The following is a 14,122-nucleotide window of genomic DNA, read 5'->3' as shown; positions in this document are numbered from 1 at the left end:
AACTGGGATAGTTGGCAAGTATGAGGCAGATGCTTTGGGCCCCACAACAATGGCAGGGCCCGGAGCAGCTGCCCCCTTTTTCCCTGCCTTAAAGACAGCCCTGGTTATCAGCCCAAAATCACCAGGGCATGTAAACTTTTGATCAGGGTCATTTTGGGTAGTTTCTGTTGTTTTTAGGATTTTAAAAAGAGTAAGCACAGTTGATTGATGATAAATGGCTTCAGCCAAACACTTACAATGAGTAAAATAAATGTGTTTGTGTTATCATTCATATTCTCAGAAAAAAGGCCAAGAAATCATAAATTCTGCCAGGGTATGTAACCTTATGAGCATAACCGGGTGTGTAAAATATATATATAATATAATGTGTGTGTGTGTGTGTGTATATGTATATATATATATATATATATATATATGTATGTATGTTGCCTGAATCTTGCCAGATCCTCTTTAAATCTGATATATTGCAGGAATTATACTTTATTATTATACAGGATTTATATAAAGTGCCAACAGTTTGCGCAGCACTTTACAGCATGAAGGCAGACAGTACAGTTACAATACAATTCAATACAGGAGGAATGAGAGGGCCCTGCTCGTTACAGCTTACAATCTAAGAGGGAGGGTCAAGTGATAAAAAAGGGTAATAACTGTGGGGGATGAGCTGTGATGCTCTTTCGCCTTCAACAAATGCTCAGAAAACATCCTCGTACCATGAAAAGTTTGTAATAAACTACATTGGGTCCCACTTGCTTCTTGATGAGTTGAAGCTGCCTATGAATTCTGCCAGGAAAGCAAGTTTCATAGTGTCTGCACTCGGGAAGTATGTTCAGTTATATAAAGTGCCATTTGAAAAAACAAATATATATACACACTATAGCAAAAAGTTTACCACGTTCATATTTAGTTCAAAACATTTTCTAGGAATTATTAAAGGGGTTGTAAACCCTTGAGGCATTTATTCTATGTATTATGATGAAAAACCTACTGTAGTGCAGCAGCCCCCCTTTTACTTACGTGAACCCGATCGTCCCATCGATGGGGATGAGCCCAGTGGCTCCAGCTGCTGACTTGGGTCCTCATTGGATAGCTTGATAGCGGCAGGAGCCATTGGCTCCTGCTGCTGTCAGTCAACCCCAGTGACACGGGGGGGGGGGGGCGGGACCGAACCCTGCTGTCTGTGTCAATGGACGCAGCAGCAGGACTCGGGAGAGCGCTCCCGCTTTGGGTGCCCCCATGGAAAGCGGATCTCTGTGGGGGCACTCGAGAAGAGGAGGAGCCAAGAGCGCTGCTAGGGGACCCCAGAAGAGGAGGATTGGGGCCACTCTGGGCAAAACCCTTGTACAGAGGAGGTAAGTACGACATTTTTTTTATTTTTATTTTTTAAATAATAAACCTTTACACAACAACCCCTTTATTAAAACTTGAGTGAAGTCTTGAGTGAGTTTGATTGATTGTTTGAAAGAATTATTAAGAGGTGTGAGTTTGGTTCAGCTGTCTGGTTGATGACAGAGCACTGTGTATTGCACGCCTGCAACAAGAGAAAAGCATCATGGTCAATTGTTTTAAAGTGGACCTTTACCCCCCCCCAACACAAAAATCGGTAATGCATGCACTTTATTATTATTATTATTATTATTATTATACAGGATTTATACAACACCAACAGGTAAAGCACAAACATTGGTGGGCTTCTGCAGAATAAAGAACAGGCCAGCTGCCAATGACGTTTTTATATATATATATATATTAGGGCTGAGATAATTAAAGATTAATTCCTTGATTAATAATTTTTTTGATCGATCAAAATTCTTTTCAGCTAAAAGTAGTTGGATCTGTATGTAATTATAATTAATTAGTTGATTAATCCATTAAAAAAAAAAATCGATTAATTGAACACAAAAATTTAAAGTAAAAGTATATATATTTATATATAAAACGACAGCCAACTGTTGATGACCGCTATACGATTGATGCTTTTATATACCTACTGGAATCGGAAGATCCCTCGGTGTTGGATTGTTTTCTACAGGATCATCTAAGATGTGCTTCAGTCAGGCAAGACTGGATCCTTGACCATGGTCCCTCCAGAGAAGAAATAGGTTGGGTCCCCCAATGTGACCGGAGATGGAATTGTTTGCATAAGGGGCAATTTATTCTAAAGATACTGTTACATTAAAGCGTAACGCCACTTTTGTTGAGAAAAAAAAAAATCCCCCTCTGGATGATCTCTGTACAGTGCAAGGATTATAACAACCTTTGTTGCAGATTCCTACCTTTTTGTTATCCTGTAGATATCCCTTTGTATTTGTCTGTGGCTCTGTACTGAGTGGGTCTAATGGAAGTGGGTTCATAATTAACTGTCAGGTGTGCAGCTGCAGAGCACTAATGAGGAAATCTGCTGTGCCTGCATCCCTTTTAGGCTGGGTTCACTCCTATGCGAGTTGGAGGTGGGTTTCCCAGCCTCCAATTCGCATAGCGAGAGTATATGATCGGCTCTCTAATGAGCCAGTTCACATGTCTCCAGGGGACAGCTGTGGAGCGCTCTGCACTGTGCGTCTTTGCCTCATTTTTCAGGATCGCACTCAGGCAAAGATTCTGCCCTGATTCGTCCCTGAAACGGAGAACAGGGATGGACAGCATTGCTGTGCGATCCGCGGCCGGTTTAGGTGTGAACCGAGCCTTAGTCGTGCTCTTATTGAAAGTATCTCAGCAAAAAAAATTTGAACCACTTGCCGACCGGAGCACACTGATGTACGTCGGCAGACTGGCATGGACGGGCAAATGGGCGTACAGGCACGTCCCTTTAAATTTCCAATCGCAGTTCCTGCGGACTCGATCTCCGCGGGGATACCCGCGATCACCTCACGAGGAGGAAGAACGGGGAGATGTTAATGTAAACAAGCATCTCCCCGTTCTGCCTAGTGACAGTGTCACTGATCACAGCTCCCTGTGATCGGAGCAGAGATCAGTGATGTGTCACACACAGCCACGCCCCCCACAGTTAGAAACCCGCCCCTAGGACACACTTAACCCCTACACTGCCACCTAGTGTTTAACCCCTTCACTGCCAGTGCCATTTACACAGGACTCAGTGCACTTGTATAGCACTGATTGCTGTATAAATGACAATGGTCCCAAAAATGTGTCAAAAATGTCCGATGTGTCCGCTATAATGTCGCAGTCACGATAAAAATCGCTGATCGCCGCCATTACTAGTAAAAAAAAAAAATATATATATATATATATATATATATATTAATAAAAATGCCATAAAACTATCCCCTATTTTGTAAATGCTATAACTTTTACACAAACCAATCAAAATCAATTTTGTTTTTTTTAACCAAAAATATGTAGAAGAATACGTATCGGCCTAAACTGTGGAAAAAAATGTTTTTTTTTATATATTTTTGGGGGATATTTATTATAGCAAAATGTAAAAAAATAATCAATTTTTTTTTCAAAATTGTCGATCGTTTTTTGTTTATAGCGCAAAAAAATAAAAACCGCAGGGGTGATCAAATGCCACCAAAACAAAGCTCTATTTGTGGTGAAAAAAAAAGGACGTCGATTTTGTTTGGGAGCCACGTCGCACGACCGCGCAACTGTCAGTTAAAGCGACGCAGTGCCGAATCGCAAAAAGTGCTCTGGTCTTTGGTCTGCAAAATGGTCCGGGGCTGAAGTGGTTAATAACATTCAATTACAATATAATTAGTGTCACAATTATATGCGCCATATTATTTTTTCTTTTATTTGCAATTTTTTTTCCCCCTTTTATTATTATATGTTAGCTGTAAATAATTAATTACAATTGGGACTTACCTCAGCCAATGGGAAGCCATCTCTGGATTCTTACCGACGCCGACTCCTGCAAGCACAGAAGATGGAGATGATCTGAGCTCACTGCCTGGAAAATCAGGTCATTGGCCAGAAAAAAACATAAACCCAGGGTCAGGGCTGCATCAAGGTGCGGAGGTGACCCTTACATGGGGCATACAGTGTCCCAGTGTAGAGCCACCTCTGCAGATATTAAATAAAATAAAGAAAACCCAGAGGTGATCGAATCCCACCAAAAGGAAGCTCTACTTATGTGAAAACAATTAAATACATTTTATTTTTGGGTACAGCATTGCATGGCCGTGCAGTGCTGAATAGAAAACAAAAAACAAAAAATGGCCTGGTCATGAAGGGGATAAAACCTTCCGGGGCTCAACTGGTTAAAGGGAAAAAAAATTTGAATAAAAAGTTTTTACTTTCTGCTATAAAACATATGCTTTTTTTTTTTTTTTTTATTTTGGATATTTTTTATATATTTAGGCCAAAATGTATTCTGCTACATGTCTTTGGTAAAAAAATGTAATAAAAATCTCAATACGTGTATATTGATTGAGTTGTGTGAAAGTTATGGCGCCTACAAACTATGGGATATGTACTGCATATTTTATTTATTTATTTATACTACTAAAGGTGGTGATCAGTGACTTATAGTAATAGTGCAGTGGGCAATCTGACACTAACTGACACTAGGTGGGAACTGACTAAGGCCCCTTTCACACATGCGGACCGTGTGCCCGTATTTCATCCATCCGTTTGTGGATGAAATACGGACATACATGCATTCCTATGGGATGGCAGGTGTTCGAGGATGAACATCCGCAGACACCCGATATCGTCCGTCCCCGCAATGGTCCAATTCTGCAGACGGAGTAAAATCCTATTTTTCTATCCTTCTGCAGAGCGGATCGGATGAACATGGACAGACGGTCCGTGTTCATCCCATCCCCCCCATAGAGGAAAGCGGAGATCTGACAGGGTGGTCCCTGCACAGTGTGCAAGGGGATCATCACGGGGCGGATCATTACGGATCCGTCCCATGTGAAAGGGGCCTTACTGCCACTGACATCACCAGTGACACTAATACAGTGATCAGTGATAATACTATACACTGTCACTGTACTAATGACATGGGCTGGGAAGTAACATCTCGACTAATCAAGGGGTTAAATGTGTGCCTAATAGGGTTGCCAACCGTTCCGAGATTCACCCGGACAGTTCGGGTTTTGAATCATGTCTCTGGGTTTCAGTCCTTCTGAAACCCGGACACATTGTTCAGATGGGCAGGCTGGGAACGGGGCTTGGCAGGAGGGCGAGGGGGCGCTATGTGCCCGAAGTAAGGTTGCCACCTGTCCGGGATTCACCTGGACAGTTCGGGTTTTGAATCATGTGTTTGGGTTTCAGTCCACCTGAAACCCGGACACAATATTCAGACAGGAATGTGGCTCAGGACAGGGCCTGATAGAAGGGCGAGGAGGCACTATGCATGCCACATTACCATTCTCTTTGGAACATCCAAAGGTGTCCCAGGTCTGCTACAATCCTATAGTGTATGTTTAAAAAAAAAACAATAAACATTTTGCTGTGCACCGCTAAAGTGCTGGGGTTTGCCTTGAAGAAAAAGTGGCAACCCTAGCACGAAGGTGTCTTAGGTCTGTTACAATCCTATAGTGCAGGGATCTGCAATTAGCGGACCTCCAGCTGTTGTAAAACTACAAGTCCCATCATGCCTCTGCCTCTGGGTGTCATGCTTGTGGCTGTCAGAGTCTTGCTATACCTTATGGGATTTGTAGTTCTGCAACAGCTGGAGGTCCGCTAATTGCAGATCCCTGCTATAGTGTATACTAAGACAAAAAATATACACTGTGCACCGCTAAAGTGTTCGGGTTTGGCTTGAAGAAAAAGTGGCAACCCTAGTGCCTAACAACGTGTAATGTGTGCTGCTTTTTTATTTATTTTTTATTTTTTACTAAGGATCTCTTTGTTTCTTCTCCCTGCTTTGCAGGGAGACAAAACAGAGATGGTTTCCTCTGTCTAGAGCTCTGTGTTGATTGTCAACACAGTGCTCTGGGCTGTGATTGGACACAGACCATCAGCAGGCCCCGGCTGTGAATCATTGTCCAGGACCTGCTAACTCCCTGTTGTGTGTTCAATCAGGTACAGGTAAGTCACTGCGCCTGTACGGGATGCCAATCCAAGGGAACATTGTGGGCAGGGAGTCCACAAGTGTTAATAACCCTTGTAATGGGTTGACTTCTTCCCTTAACCTCTTCAGGTCCACCCTGTAGTAGTTTTACTGCTACGGGGTGGCACCTGTGCACCTAAACACGTATATATACACACGTGATCTGACACTTCCAGGTAGGGGGGTGCGCATGTGTGCCGCTGGCAACGCACTCCGGCTGTGATCACACACACACACACACACACACACACACACACACACACACACCAGGAGCCCAGCAGCTGGTAACGCAGACTCGATGTCCGCCGCCACCCGCCGCATATATTTCAGCTGTGAAGCTCTTTGTATAGAATTCAGCTTTGATCATATATACGGCAGCCCTACATACCTCTTAAGTATCTCTGGCCGACCATGTGCTGGGCATTGGGGTAACCCAGGTGGGCGTAGAAATGTGTGACATGGAAATGGAAATTCTCGTAACAGATCCAGATATACAACAACAGAAGAATGGAGCCCAACACAGCGAGGATCTGTGGAGAGGGACAGACCATCATTACCACCGGCCACATGTTACCACCTGGTTGCAAAATCTCTACAAAGATGTATATGATGTACACTTCACATGTAGTTCTGACATATTCCATAGTGCTGTACAGAAAGCACTGGGCCAATCACGGTATTCCCTGCCCCAGAGGATTATTATGCATGTACATTATCTCACAAAAGTGAGTACACCCCTCACATTTTTATAAATATTTTATTCTATCTTTTCATGTGACAACACTGAAGAAATGACACTTTTCTACAATGTAAAGTAGTGAGTGTACAGCTTGTATAACAGTGTAAATTTGCTGTCCCCTCAAAATAACTCAACACACAGCCATTAATGTCTAAACCGCTGGCAACAAAAGTGAGTACACCCCTAAGTGAAAATGTCCAAATTGGGCCCAATTAGCCATTTTCCAATCAGCCATGTGACTTGAGGTCTCAGGTGTGAATGGGGAGCAGGTGTGTTAAATTTGGTGTTATCGCTCTCACTCTCTCATACTGGTCACTAAAAGTTCAACATGGCACCTCATGGCAAAGAACTCTCTGAGGATCTGAAAAAAAAAAGAATTGTTGCTCTACATAAAGGTGGCCTAGGCTATAGGAAGATTGCCAAGACCCTGAAATTGAGCTGCAGCACAGTGGCCAAGACCATACAGTGATTTAATAGGACAGGTTCCACTCAGAACAGGCCTCGTCATGGTCAACCAAAGAAGTTGAGGTCACATGCTCAGCGTCATATCCAGAGGTTGTCTTTGGGAAATAGAGGTATGAGTGCTGCCAGCATTGCTGCAGAGGTTGAAGGGGTGGGAGGGTCAGCCTGTCAGTGCTCAGACCATACAGCGCACACTGCATCAAATTGGTCTGCATGGCTGTTATCCCACAAGGAAGCCTCTTTTAAAGATGATGCACAGGAAAGCCCGGAAACAGTTTGCTGAAGACAAGCAGACTAAGGACATGGATTACTGTAACCATGCCCTGTGGTCTGATGAGACCAAGATAAACTTTCCGATGGTGTGAAGCGTGTGTGGTGGCAACCAGGTGAGGAGTACAAAGACAAGTGTGTCTTGCCTACAGTCAGGCATGGTGGTGGAAGTGTCATGGTCTGGGGCTGTATGAGTGCTGCCGTCACTAGGAAGCTACAGTTCATTGAGGGAACCATGAATGCCAACATGTACTGTGACATACTGAAGCAGAGCATGATCCCAACCCTTTGGAGACTGGGCCGCAGGGCAGTATTCCAACATGATAACAACCCCAAACACACCTCCAAGACTACCACTGCCTTGCTAAAGAAGCTGAGGGTAAAGGTGATGGACTGGCCAAGCATGTCTCCAGACCTAAACCCTATTGAGCATCTGTGGGGCATCCTCAAACAGAAGGTGGAGGAGAACAAGGTCTCTAACATCCACCAGCTCTGTGATGTCATCATGGAGGACGGGAAGAGGACTCCAGTGGCAACCTGTGAAGCTTTGGTGATCTCCATGCCCAAGAGGGTTAAGGCAGTGCTGGAAAATAATGGTGGCCACACAACACTTTGGGACAATTTGGACATTTTCACTTAGGGGTGTACTCACTTTTGTTGCCAGCGGTTTAGACATTAATGGCTGTGTGTTGAGTTATTTTGAGGGGACAGAAAATTTACACTGTTATACAAGCTGTACACTCACTACTTTACATTGACTCGGTTCACACTGGGGCAACTTGTCAGGCGACTTAGCCACCTGACAATTTGCGCTCCATTCAATGGAATACAATGGAACCGTTCTAATAGGAGTGACACAAGTCGCTCTGACTTAGAAAAAGGTTCCTGTGCTACTTTTGGGGTGACTTCAGGCAACTTGCATTGGCTTCTATACAGAAGTCATTAGGCAAGCCGCCGCTGAAGTCGGATGCAGGTCGCCTGAGGCAGTCGCGCTGCAAGTCATGTTGCCTCATGTGTGAGCCGACCCTTATGCCACGTACACACGATCGGAATTCTCGTCGTAAAAAGCTCTGATGGTTTTCCCGATAGAATTCGGCTCAAGCTGTCTTGCCTACACACGGTCACACCAAATTCCGATTTTGTTTATAACGCGGTGAAGTACAACATGTAAAACAGGACTAGAAAAAGGAAGTCCAATACCCAGTAGCCAATAGCTTCCGTTTCGTAGTTGAATCTGAGCATGTGTGATTTTCGGCGTGTCGGAATTGCATACACACGATCGGAATTTCCGATGGAAAGTTTTTCCGTCTGAAAAATTGAGAACATGCTATTAATTTTTGGCTGGTGGAAATTCAGACAGCTAAATTCCGATGGAGCATACACACGGTCGCATTTTCCGATGAAAAGCTCTCATCGGTTTTTTTCTGGCTGGAATTCCGATCGTGTGTCACATGAAAAGATAGAATAAAATATTTACAAAAATGTGAGGGGTGTACTCACTTTTGTGAGATACTGTATATAGCTCTGACATATGCCACAGTGCTGTTCAGAGAACACTGAGCCAGCCACATCAGTATCTGCACCAGAAGAGCTTACACTCTAATCTCTTACCATCCACAGTCACATACTATTATTATTATACAGTTATATAGCTCTGACATATACCGCAGTGCTGTACAGAGAACACTGAGCCAGTCACATCAATTTCTGCACCAGAAGAGCTTACACTCTAATGATCCCCCCACAGTCAGATTTCTATAATGTCTCACCTCCCAGTGGTCCCATTTCAGTTGTCCTCTTTTGGTCTCCTCTGCCCTGATCTCAGTCTTTCCTCTCCATCTCCTCATCCTGTCTGATCTCCCTGTGACCCCCATCATCAGGATTTATAATCCCCCCCCCCCCATTCTTCCTTCATACTGTATGAGGATTGCAGGCCCATTGTTCTGCCCCCGGAGATAAGGTGCTCTGTGCGGTGTGATTACTCCTATCTGGTGGGCACAGGAGGACTTCCATGACCATAGACTGACACCAGGGACCTATTAATCACAGTGAGGAGGACAATGTGGGGCTGAGATATGGAGAACCGGTTGCTTTGCTCGGCAGGTCCTCTTTATGGATCAGATTTGGGGATTCTTCTAGTTGATGTCTTTGGTCTGGTGTAGGCCAAAAATCCATGGAATCCACAAACAATCGAATAGCCATTACTTCCCTTCTGATTGATTGAGGCTCGACTTCTATCAAAACTGATATGAACAAGCAGGTTAGGAGTTTACATGGTGAAAAAAATGCAATCGATAATTTACTATCATGCGTTACGATCGTATGTTAACTATTGATCTAAACCCACTTCCCTGTGTGTGGCACATTAAATAGGTCGTTGACTATAAATCAATTATTACCTTGGGGAAATCGATCAAAAAAGGAAGTCAATCATTTATCGAAGCACGAATCGAAGCACACCGTTAGGGCTTGTTTACACTCACACAGCAGCTCTTTCTGCCCCTTTGAAAAGTGATCAGCAGCGGATTGCTTTTTTGCTTTTCAGACAGCGGTTGGCGTTGGCTGGGAGTTAATATATCGCCTCCTCACTGTTTTTTTTTTTTAAGCCTGGAAAATCCCGCACCACCGCGCTGCAGCCATTTATTGCATATGGTTGCAGGAAGGTTGTGGTGTAGCCCTATACACTTGAACTGGTCATGTTTGGGAATGGTATTATACCCACTTAATGCAACAGAGGGTATCATTTTTGCCACAGCTGTGGCATGTGTACAACCCCCATTGGCTGCTGTGCTGAGTAAAGGAGGTTGGTAAAACTGCAGCTCAGCCACCTATTGTTACTGGAGCCCTTGAAGATACCAAAGCAATGTAATATAAGGACACACATACACACACTGCACAGGAATTTGGATGGGAATCACATTGCATTACTGTTCAAATCGCATGCATTTCTTTGCAGTGCGATTTGAGTCCCTTTGTTTTGGATGGGCTGAAATCGCACCATAAAGGTATTTTTGGAAAATGGTGCAGTAGACTGTACAGAGATTATATGGTCAGATTGTAATGTGTATGGCCTGCTCCTGATGACGTCAAGATGACAAAACACGTTGGGTGGAGCTTCTTTATGTCACTTCCTGTTTGCTCACATCTGGTCCATGGAGCGTTCTTAGTTGGATAGATAGATAGATAGATAGATATGTAGTTTATACAAATAGATAAGTAGATGGTTTTATAGATCATTTGAGAGATAGATAGATAGATAGATAGATAGATAGATAGATAGATAGATAGATAGATAGATAGATAGATAGATAGATAGATTAGATACTGTAAATTGATGGGTACACAGATTTTGTTTTTATCAGTGTTTTTACTCACAATTCACACAACTTTCACCCAATTTGATTCTTTTGGAAAATATATGTGAATGTTGGGTGAATTTTTTCATTGTTCTATAGAAGCAGAGCCCAGAGTCATTCCATCCTCTTCCTGTGAGCCCAGGGTGTCGTGTACCCGCCCCCGAGGAGCACATCACCATACAGGCCTGGGCTCACAGTGTAATACTATGGGGAGCGAAGGTGACATCCAGTGGCAGCTGGTGCTCCATTGGCTGGGGGGGGGAAGCAGACAGACTTGACCATAGACACCCCCCCCCATCAGTCCAGCCTGTCACCCCATACTAAACCCCCCCGCACACCATATCAACAAACAACCACTGCCCCCCCCCCTTCCCAGTCATCGGTTTACCCCCTGGCCCGCCGTGCCCCCGTCAGCCTTGCACTTACGCCATGGTGGCTTCCCTCCTTCTCCTCCGTGTCCCAGCCATCACCTCTCCTCCCGGGCCAATGAGGAGAAACAGGTAGACATTAGTGAATAATAATTTGCAAATGTCACACTGCGCCCCAAGCTCGCCATTTTTTAAGCCAATTAGAGCCTCAGGCTCTAGTCACGTGCTTCTAAAAAAAAAAAAAAATCCATTGAAATCCATGCATCTGGTGCCCTGCATATAGTTCAGGGGCCGGATGCATGGAATAGGGGGGTGGCGCCCCTAATGAGCGGCCACCACTGGTGACATAACGAGGGCAGTTCTGAGGATCCCCGGGGGGAGGAGGACCCCACACGTCATGTGACCAGTCAGACACTCCAAGACAATTAAGGGGAAATTTAAAAATACTGGTTGGGGTGGATTTATTTATTTTTTTACACTTTATGGGAAAATATGAAATTCGACCATCAAATTCTCAATTTACGAAACCACAGCGATCGATGCCTGCTAACACGTGCCAAAAAAAACTCGCTATGGTAACTAACAAGCGATAGGACTTCAGCCTGATGCGAATAAATAAATATTCCACCTCTAAGTAACATTTCTATTTTTCAGTTAAGTTTAAGTTTATTCAAGATGATGATGATGATGATGGAATATCTCCTCCATATAGAAATAGACCTATCATACCCTGCAGCTGTTTCTATGTAAACAATGACCTCAGCATGCCGCATGCGCAGAGCCACCCGTCACCTGACTGCTGGTGTGTCTCGGTCACATGCTGACAGTGGGTCGGTCACATGACTGTGGAGTACCAAGATGGCGCCGGACTGAGCGGAAGTGACAGACAGAGGGAGACAATACACCGGAGAGCGGAGGAGTTCTGCTGCTGGACCGGCCGGGGGGTGAGTGAGGGAAGTGCTGGGTTATTATTCATCCTGGCCGGGCACTAGAAGTCCCAGCATGTCCTGTGTGTGTGGAGGAGGTGGTGTATTATATGACATAGGGAGTGCAGTGCTGGGACTTGTAGTCCTCCTGGTAACAGGGAGCTCTGAGAAAGCTGTGGCCCCCATATGCCTTTGGGCCCCAGACTAGGAGTCGGCCATTGTTTTGGGACTCAGGAATTGTTTATATATAAAGATTCCCATTTAGTTATCATTAGTTGTGACCATTGGGGTCCTTAGTGTTTATGTGGGGCCCCCTATATAGTGATGTGTGCGCCCCCCCCAGATCATGCTGTATTACCCCCCCCTCCTCAGTAGATTGAGCTACATGGGCCCCTCTAAATCTTTCTGCACTCCCCCTTCCTTCGGATCCTGCTGCTGCGCGCCCGCCCCCCTCCTTCGGATCCTGCTGCTGCGCGCCCGCCCCCCTCCTTCGGATCCTGCTGCTGCGCGCCCGCCCCCCTCCTTCGGATCCTGCTGCTGCGCGCCCGCCCCCCTCCTTCGGATCCTGCTGCTGCGCGCCCGCCCCCCTCCTTCGGATCCTGCTGCTGCGCGCCCGCCCCCCTTTTGACATTTGTTTGTTTCAAGTTAAAATCTTTTTTTTTTGCTAGAAAATTATTTAGAACTCCCAAACATTATATATATATATATATATATATATATATATGTATATATGTATATGTGTTTTTAGTAGACACCCTAGAGAATAAAATGGTGGTTGTTGTAATATTTTATGTCAAACTGTATTTGCGCAGCGGTCTTGCAATTTTTTGGGGAAAAAATGACCTTAATGAATTTTTGTGTGTGTAATGTGAAAGATTTTACATTGCGAGAATCGTGATCCTTTTTTATTCTAAGCGAAAAAAATTGTGAGTCTCATTTTGGCCAGAATCGTGCCGCTCTACCGGCAAGTGTGACGGGATATTTACACGAATAATCGGAGCACTGATCATCAGTGCAGCCTCATCAGCGTCCAGCAGTGCAGATTCATCAGTGAAGGAGAAAAATTACCTATTGCAAAATTTTATAACAAAAACGAAGAAAAACCCTTTTTTTTTTTTTTTTTTTTTTTTTTCAAAATTTTCAGTCTTTTATCGCTTTGTTTAGCATAAAATAAAAAACCCGGTGGTAATTAAATACCACCAAAAGAAAGCTCTGTTTGTGTGAAAAAAATGATAAAAATGTCATGTGTACAGTGTAACGTGACCGCACAATTGTCATTTGAAGTGTGACGGCGCTGAAAACTGGCCAGGAAGGGCGTGAAGGTGCCCGGCACTGAAGTGGTTAATATAAAATACTATAGTACTCTTTAGTTAGGGTTTAGATCCACTTTAACTGCAGAGTTATGAACAGTCCTATTGGAGAGCGTTGTGCGGTATCGCACATGACATGCTGGGACTTGTAGTAGCCGGTCAGCCTCAGGCTTTCAGTAATGTTGTAACTGAAACCACTTCTTTATTCTCTTTATCAGCCATGTGATGTGAAAGAGACAAGACGGTACCCCTCCACCCTCCTCCTGGACTGAGATCATCTCCGTGTCTTGTACTGTCAGCGTCTTTACCTTTCTGCTGCAGAGTCTGGAGTCCCGTGACGGCTCACTTCCTGCTCCTGACCGAGCGGTCATTTTGGATGTGTCAGAACCGTGACATACAGTATTTGCTTTGACTGTGCCGTCTGTGCTTTCAGTTCTGCAAACTGCATTACAGCAAACATCACAGTACAATGCCCATTCTTTTTTTTTTTTTACATCCCCAGCTGTCAGTAGGTGTAAAAGGGCCCCCTCAGGCAAGGCCACATACACGGCTCGAATTTCGAAAGAATTTTCTATTGAAAATCTTATCTAAGGATTTCCGTTCGTAGTTGGCACCATAAGTGGGGGCTGCAGCAACTGACGATTTTCATGTGGCAATCAAATTTTAGTA

At 44.3% G+C, this 14,122-nt stretch overlaps 1 protein-coding gene and 1 long non-coding RNA gene across 2 annotated transcripts in view; one reads left to right on the top strand and one right to left on the bottom strand.

The window, feature by feature from the left end:
• Positions 1 to 449: 449 nt before the first annotated feature.
• On the bottom strand, positions 450 to 6,548 carry LOC143925392 (uncharacterized). The gene is made up of 3 exons (XR_013261959.1): positions 6,411 to 6,548; positions 3,826 to 3,871; positions 450 to 1,531 (listed from the first exon to the last, which is right to left on the bottom strand). It is a non-coding gene; the product is annotated as an uncharacterized LOC143925392 (long non-coding RNA).
• A 5,457-nt stretch (positions 6,549 to 12,005) lies between these two features.
• Positions 12,006 to 14,122, top strand: part of SPNS1 (SPNS lysolipid transporter 1, lysophospholipid) — a 33,075-nt gene continuing 30,958 nt past the window's right edge. Inside the window, exon 1 of the mRNA XM_077447501.1 lies at positions 12,006 to 12,161. The gene's annotated coding sequence lies outside the window, so the exon portion shown is untranslated. The remainder of the gene's footprint in view (positions 12,162 to 14,122) is intronic.

This window comes from Lithobates pipiens, unplaced genomic scaffold, assembly GCF_037356315.1.
Source record: "Lithobates pipiens isolate NorthernLeopardFrog02 unplaced genomic scaffold, aLitPip1_a1.2 Scaffold_22, whole genome shotgun sequence".
NCBI lineage: Eukaryota > Metazoa > Chordata > Amphibia > Anura > Ranidae > Lithobates > Lithobates pipiens.
This window is presented reverse-complemented; position numbering and strand designations above follow the sequence as displayed.